The 7,226-nt window shown below is 46.3% G+C and overlaps 1 long non-coding RNA gene across 1 annotated transcript in view; it reads right to left on the minus strand.

Moving 5' to 3' along the window:
- Positions 1-1,206: 1,206 nt before the first annotated feature.
- Positions 1,207-7,226, minus strand: part of LOC109300262 — a 52,831-nt gene continuing 46,811 nt past the window's right edge. Inside the window, exon 4 of the long non-coding RNA XR_002098178.1 lies at positions 1,207-1,536. This is a non-coding gene — a long non-coding RNA (uncharacterized LOC109300262). The remainder of the gene's footprint in view (positions 1,537-7,226) is intronic.

Consider the following 7,226-nt stretch of genomic DNA (forward strand, 5'->3'; position numbering starts at 1 on the left):
ATGGGCCTTTGCCCCTCACTTGGAGGCTGACCTGATGCCAGTCACTGCTGCTCTCGGGTGTCTCTGCCTCTTCTTTCAGAGACGGAAAGCTCTTTGGGGCAAGAGATGTCTGAGGTCAGGGCACTTGCTGCAAGCTGGGAGAGTGGGTTTCTATGCTCTGCTCCACAGCAGCCATCCTGTTGCACAGGCACTAGGAGAAGAAACCTCTCACCCACCAGATCAGGGGCAGGATGAGAAGCCAGGTGTCTACCTACCCAAGGCAGCCTCCTAACTACTGCTGCAGGCACTCTGCAGGAGGGAAACTGAGGCAGGGAAAGGCCGATTCCCACAAACAGCTCTGCAGCCAGGGATGATCTGTTTGGTAGGGGAAACATAGGAGTCCTGGCTTCTACTCCTTGCTCTGTTACATCTATGTGCTACCTACACCCACACTCAAGCCCCAAAACACAGACTGTTCCCTTTAAAGCCCCTTAGTTTTCCACCAGGAACAGCCCAACCAAGCCCCTACGGCCAAAACAGAGCCTCCCCTTCATCCCCAAAGCCACGTTTTAGACCTCACCCAAGTCAAAAGTTGCAAACACAGCAATTAATACCTGCCTCTTCTGTCTGCTACTTATTGTCTCTCTTGCCAGCCACAGAGCCAGACAGAGGAGGGACAAATAGGAAGCAGCCGATTCCCAGAAGGGCTTGAGTAGAGCCCTTCGGGGAATGAGTCTGACCCCTGCGTGTCCATGTGCAGCTGCCCATTGATGGGCAGGGTTAGCTTGTGAGACTCTGATTAAGATCAACCCTAAATATACCCTCCCATCTGTCCTTGGGCAAGTCTTCTATTTGCACCTCCCCTTACATTATGTTACTCTCTCCCACAGAGAGGGTGCAAGGATAAATACACTAAAGACAACTGAGGACCCAGGTGCTGTGGTAACGGACGCTGTGGAAGTGCCTGGGATAAACTGAGTACCTCTTACAGATGTGCGTGCCTGTCACCTAGCACAACAGGGCCCTTATCTCACTTGGGCCCTCCAGGCATTATCTTAATGTTCTCACTAATAATAATATTTCATCCGCCTGATCTGATTAGGTTAAGTCTCATTTGATTTTTGCAAAACACCTTTAATCACCTTGCAAATTCCACATCATTATAAATGAAGCTACCACAAACAGTTTCAGCAATCCAAGTTTTATTTTCGGCAATCCTTTTTTTTTTTTTTAAATGCAAGAAAGGCAGTCATAAAAAAAAAAAAAAATTACGAACAAGACAGAGGCTGAGAAAACATTAACGGGGGCCCTGTGCTTTCCGCTAAAGTGCCTTCATTTCATTATCATTAAATTTGCCTAGTAATTAGATTTTGGTGCATGAATATTTAAAAAAAATGTAACAGACAGGCTGTCAAAAAACCCACGACGACATCAATTCGATAATTTTTTTTTAGACAGAGACATTCATAAGCAATTAACACAGATTTCCAGGGGTTTAGGAGTTGGCTTCTTCCTTTTTTTTTCTCTCTTTCTTTCTTTCCACCTTGTATCCTTCACCTGAAAAATCAGAAGAGAAAAAAAAATGTTCTAAATATCAGCACTTTGATTATTTTTTATGTTTTAACAGTAGATTAAAGTGATCTCCAGGCCATTTTTTCTATGTGCCCATGCTGAGAGAGACTTGTTTAGCATGCTAAAGCATTGCTGCTTTTCTACCCCCAGCCCCTCCCCTCTCTTTGCTAAACAGAAGCAGGCATGAGGTTGGGTCATATATTAGACCTCACCACTCCTGCAGGACCAGATTAAATTAAGGTTGCATGAAGCTTCTGTCTTGATCTTCAGGCATTTCTGCTGAAAACAGTGATTTTGATCACTATTTGCATAATTGTACAGTTACGTATTCACCAGGTCCTTAATTATACGATCTGTGTTCGACACTTGCTTCAGATGAGAACAAGGCTTGCACGGGGCATACTAAACTGGTGTTGTATGTACCTTTTCCTGGTGTCTATGCACAGATTAGACTGGTCCCTCAATAAGCCTGGCTAGTAGGGTACGTCCCATGTTAAACCCATCAGCACAACATAATAACAGGACTGGCATGAACGCTTCCCATGGCTGCTATTCCAAGCTGAGGACCGCGATCATGACCACATCTAGAGACTGCTCCAGCTCTCCCAAGCCTGGCACCTCATCTGTACAGACCCAGACTCTGCATAGCTGCAAGAAAAGCAATTACACTCTAAATCAGTGCCTCTCAGACCTGGGGTGCCCCAAAATCCCTTACCAAAGGGTGCCTCGAGTCTAAAATGGTTGAGAACCACTGTTCAAACGAAGAGGAACAGAAGGACTGCGATATCCATTCTACAGAAGGGGGAACTGAGGCCTGGGGAGACTGAATGGCTTGGCTAAGCTCACACAGAGTGGCTGAAGCAGAGGCAGGACTGCAACATGGCCCTTATGACTCCCAGAGCAGTGTTTAAATGACATCATTGTTTTTCAGGGTTCAACGGCCACTGGATTTATATAAAGATGCCTATGCTGACTGGCAATGCTGATCTCCCACCCTGGTCTAGGTAGATGAAGCCCTTTCCCAGTCCAAGAAAGGAACCCCAGGGTAATAGCAGGCCTCCCATACAGCCGTTGCAATGGGTAAATTTGACCTTAAGCACATAGCACCATTGCACTAACTGAATCAGCTTGGAGGCATGCTTAGCTTTGCTGAATTCAGCAGTCACTTGAGATCCAGCTCATCTCAACAGAGAATGTATTTGCCACACTGCAGTGTCCCTTCTCGGCTCAGTTCTAGCAGCAGAAACCCAATTGTAATACAAACAACTATCCCAGAACAGGATATGGAGCTTGACAACAGCCTGCAAGCAAATTCTCCCTCTCATTCACTTTGTGGTGTCACACTGTTTGGACCAGTGGGGGCACTGAGCCAAGGGCAATCAGTATGTCAAGTGGACATGGGCTCGCTAGACTTCTCAATGAGAAGGATGCATGAAGAAATGAGAAATGTGGGGAGCAGTCAATAGTCCAGTGGTCCAAAGAGTTTTGGAGAGACTCATTTTGACCATGAAGTGCCAGGTCTGTTAAAGACAGGAGCTCAAATCCCAAATCTGAGTAACTGTGGTGCCAATTCAGAGTAAATTTGCTCTAATGAAAGGGTTATGCTAGATTAACAATGGCTGCAAATTTTACCCAGTTGAGAGCTATGGAAATCAGGTGGAAGAACCAGCAGGTCTCAAAGCACATGCATCAGAAACAATTAGACAGAGGAAAGCATAAGGAAAACACAAGCATTTGGACCGTGTGCTTAATTTTCATTGATTCTCATCATTTTTTAAATTATTTTAGGCACCTTAAAAAAAAAAAGAAAGAAAGAAAGAAAGAAAACATGCACACATAAAGAAGGAAAATCCTAGACCTCAACCTAGGTCATGCCTCCCCAAAATCTCCTTTGCTGAGGTTTTATCGGAAAGAGCAGGGAGTAGAAACAGTTGGTACGACCAAGCTGAGAGACCAAATCAAAAGCATGTGAGCAGATTAAAAGAATCAATCCCCCGTTTGATGCAGAGGAAATCCCACTAATTATAAAGAAGGGGCTTATTTCCTGGAGTCACTCTGTTTGAAGTCATCACAACTAGCAATACTTAATTACTCTACTTTATGGAATATAGAACGCCAAGGCCCCCATCCCCATTGCTGGAGCCAGCCTTCATGGAGGTGCCTGTGATGTACCACACGTATGGATGGATTATTTATTCAAATGAAGCTCGCCACTCTAACCTGAAATGGCAGGGAGGTTTTCAAACAAGCTTTAAAAAGGGGAGTTCAAACAAGAAAGGATTCATTTATCCGTGCAATCTACCTGGCTATTATGGAAGCTGTGTATCTGCCGTGAGACCCATTTGTATTTAATCGGCTGTCAGAACTCAGCTGGGAAACAGTACATTTAAAATAGGGGAAAGGGGAAGGAAATAGGAAGGGGTAAAGCCCTTCAGAGAAGGTTAGCCTTGTTGGTAAAAGCACTGAGCCAAGAGGCTGGGAGCAGGCTTCAATTTCTATCCTTGCATTTGTTTCTCAGTGAAGTCCCTTATGGCCAAATCTTGCAAAAGGTGCTTAGAAAGGCAGGGAGATCAATGGGATTCCTTCAACATCAGTGCCCAGGGGAGGAGAGCTCTTCCTCTCCATGGGCATGTGTACCCAGCTCAGACCATGACTCATGCAGATAGACCCAAGCCATCTTTTAGCCACATCTAGCAGCAGCACCGAGCCTGGCATACCCCAGTGCCCAAGTATTTACCCAGCTTCATGGGTTGTCTTCCAGCCCGCACAGAGCCATGAGGAAGAAAACACCACCAAGACATGGGGAAGGAAGATTACAGTTGTGACAGGGCTGCCTGGTATGTGTGCTTGGTCTCATTCTCTCCCTCTCTCTCTTTCTGCAGATGCTGACCTAGGCTTTTTAGGAAGCTTTCCCTGTGCTGGAAGCAGCACAGAAAGGGCTGGCAAGCACTAATACTTGCTCTGTGATCAAAGAGCCAAAGCTCTCTCCAATCCCATTGATGAAGAACATAAGCGGTGCCCGACTGGATCAGAATACGGTGCTAGATGGACCACTGGTCTGTCTCCTACAGTGGCAGAAATGGATGCTATAGAGGGAGAGAACTGAACTAGTCTCTCTGGAGTGATCTATCCCTTATTCAATACCCTCCCTGGCAGCATAGGATCATAGAAAATAAGGGTTGGGAGGGACCTCAGGAGGTCACATCTAATCCAACCCCCTACTTAAAGCAAGACCATCCCCAACTATACCATCCCAGCCAAAGCTTTGTCTAATTGGGTCTTAAAAACCTTCAAGAATGCAGATTTCAACACCTCTCTGTGTAACCTGTTCCAGTGCTTCATTACCCATCTACCATTATTGGCTTAGAGATGCCAGAGGAAACAACTCCAACCATTATATTCAATAGCCACTAACAGTTCTAGCAACCATGAATCTGTCTAGTGCCTTGTTGAACCTGGTTCAGCTACCTGCCTCCACCACCTCCTGTGGCCATGAATTTCAGAAGTGAACTACACATTGTGTAAAAAAGTACCGGGAGCTGAGGTCACCCAGCACAGCCTGGGTCCAGGTAGGATTACCATCTGGCCTGCACCAGTGGGATACCTACCACTGCGGTCACTGGAGCACACCAGCACGGCCCAGGGGACAGAGGCCAGGCCACATCTGCAGGGAACCTGGAGTCTCTGCCTGGCTCTCACCACTGGTCTCTTTAAACACTTTGATTGTCTTTCCTGATATCCCCTAACCTGAAAAACAGAGCATCAATATTCTTAAGATCAAAGGAAAAAAGGCTGGAAGGGACCCCATGAGGTCACATCTAGTCCAGCCCCCTGCTAAAGGCAGGATGTGACCCGATTAAACTAGCCCAGCCCAGCCCAACGTGGTCTTGAACCATCTCAGGGATGGAGGCTCCACCATCTCTCTGGGCAGCCTATTCCAATGCTTGACCACCCTTGGTCATCTCCATCCTCAGTTTCCTCTGCTGCAGCTTGAGGCCATTGCTCCTAGTCCTATCCCCTGAGGCCACAGAGAAAAAAAAGTCCTTTTCCACCTTCTCCTGAATCATCCTTCAAAAATTTGAAGACTATTACCAAGTCCACGCCCAGTCTTCTCTTCTCCAGACTAACTAACCCTAGCTCTTTCAGCCTTTCCCCATCACTCCTGTTTCCCAGGCCCATCATCACTCTTGTTACTCTCCACTGGGCTCCCTCCAATCTGCCCACATCCTTCTTGAAGCATGGGGCCCAAAACTGGACATGGATGAGGTCTCAGCAGCACTGCTTGATTTACTGCCATGTAATTGGGAAAGGAAGGCCCCAGTGCCTGCTCTCAACGTGGAGAATTGAAAGACAAGAATTGCTACATTGGTAGGTCTCAGATCAGGCTCTTTGCCTGTATGGGCCATTGGTTGGAGTAGCAGGGAAATACCAGGTGGGTGGCTGCTCATGCAGAGACATGGCGTTGAATCTCAGTTTTATCTGCACTGCTCTTCCCTTTGCTTCATGTATGAATATTTCTGTGGAGTAAATAACCCAATATTCCACTTTGGAGAACCCAGGGGAGGTTTGAAGCAGCTTGAAAGTCTACACAACACCCAGATTAAGGATTGTCCTAGGAATGACTCCTTTGAGTCATGAGGCTTCTCAGTCTGGAAATAAAAAGCGGGATGTAAAGTCCTTCCTGAGATGCACATTGGGGGAGAAAGATCATCACTACATCACAGTCTGGATTCATTTAGAAGCAAAAAACAATGGCCTTGTGCAAAACAGCTGTGGAACGGCGAGGCCCGATTTCCAAAGGCAGCAGAGACAGCAAAGGAGGAACAAAGAAAGCCGGAGGTACTGGTGGACACAGGTCTGCAGGCCTCAAGCCACCTGGTTTGTTGCTACAACTGGATAGCTGTGGGGTTAGGGATCTGAGGTGGGATCTGTTTTGGGCTCTGCAACTCCACTGTGACCATTCCCCCTCTATAAAACTAGGGATAATGCTACTTCTTTGCTTGCTGCTGGTTTGTGTTATATGGAGCAGGGGCTACTTGTCCTCTCTGTATGCACAGCTCCCAGTGCAGGGTAACCCCAACTCAGCATGGTGGCCCCAATGCATTTCTTTTTTTATTAACTTAGACACTGCACTGATTATGGGTGCAAAAATTAAAGGCCATTTTAAAATACTCAGACCCTACCTCATTTTTCTTTTAAATCATTATTAATCCTTCATACCTAAAGAAACTAAATCTCAGGCAGGTAATTACATTCCATCTCACTAAATTCCTCCTGCAGTTTCAGCCATATACAATATTCCCTTTCACTCCCTGCTATGGTGTGCTAGTGAGGAGTTGCCACATTGCATCCCAGCTGCACACATCAGAGACAGGTTTAAAAAAAAAAAAAAAGTCTGTGCAAAAAAATCCGTGCAAGAGCTGTAGTAGGAGAGGCAGTCACTTTACAAGACCAAGTGTGTCTGTGTTGCTCTGTGCCTGCAATAAGCTGGGAATAGGCCACCCTCTGCATGGACGGCTTTGCTCTCACATTGTGACATGTCACACCTCAGTGCAAAGCAACGTGAGATGCTGAGCAGTGAGATGGAAAGCTACAACCGAAGCTGACCAGCTCCGAAGAAGTAAGACTAAAACAGATTTGATCTCCTGCTAGTTCTCAGAAACAACCCGTCAGCA

This window comes from Gavialis gangeticus, unplaced genomic scaffold, assembly GCF_001723915.1.
Source record: "Gavialis gangeticus isolate Ggan-Ray unplaced genomic scaffold, GavGan_comp1, whole genome shotgun sequence".
In the NCBI taxonomy this organism is placed as follows: Eukaryota; Metazoa; Chordata; order Crocodylia; family Gavialidae; genus Gavialis; species Gavialis gangeticus.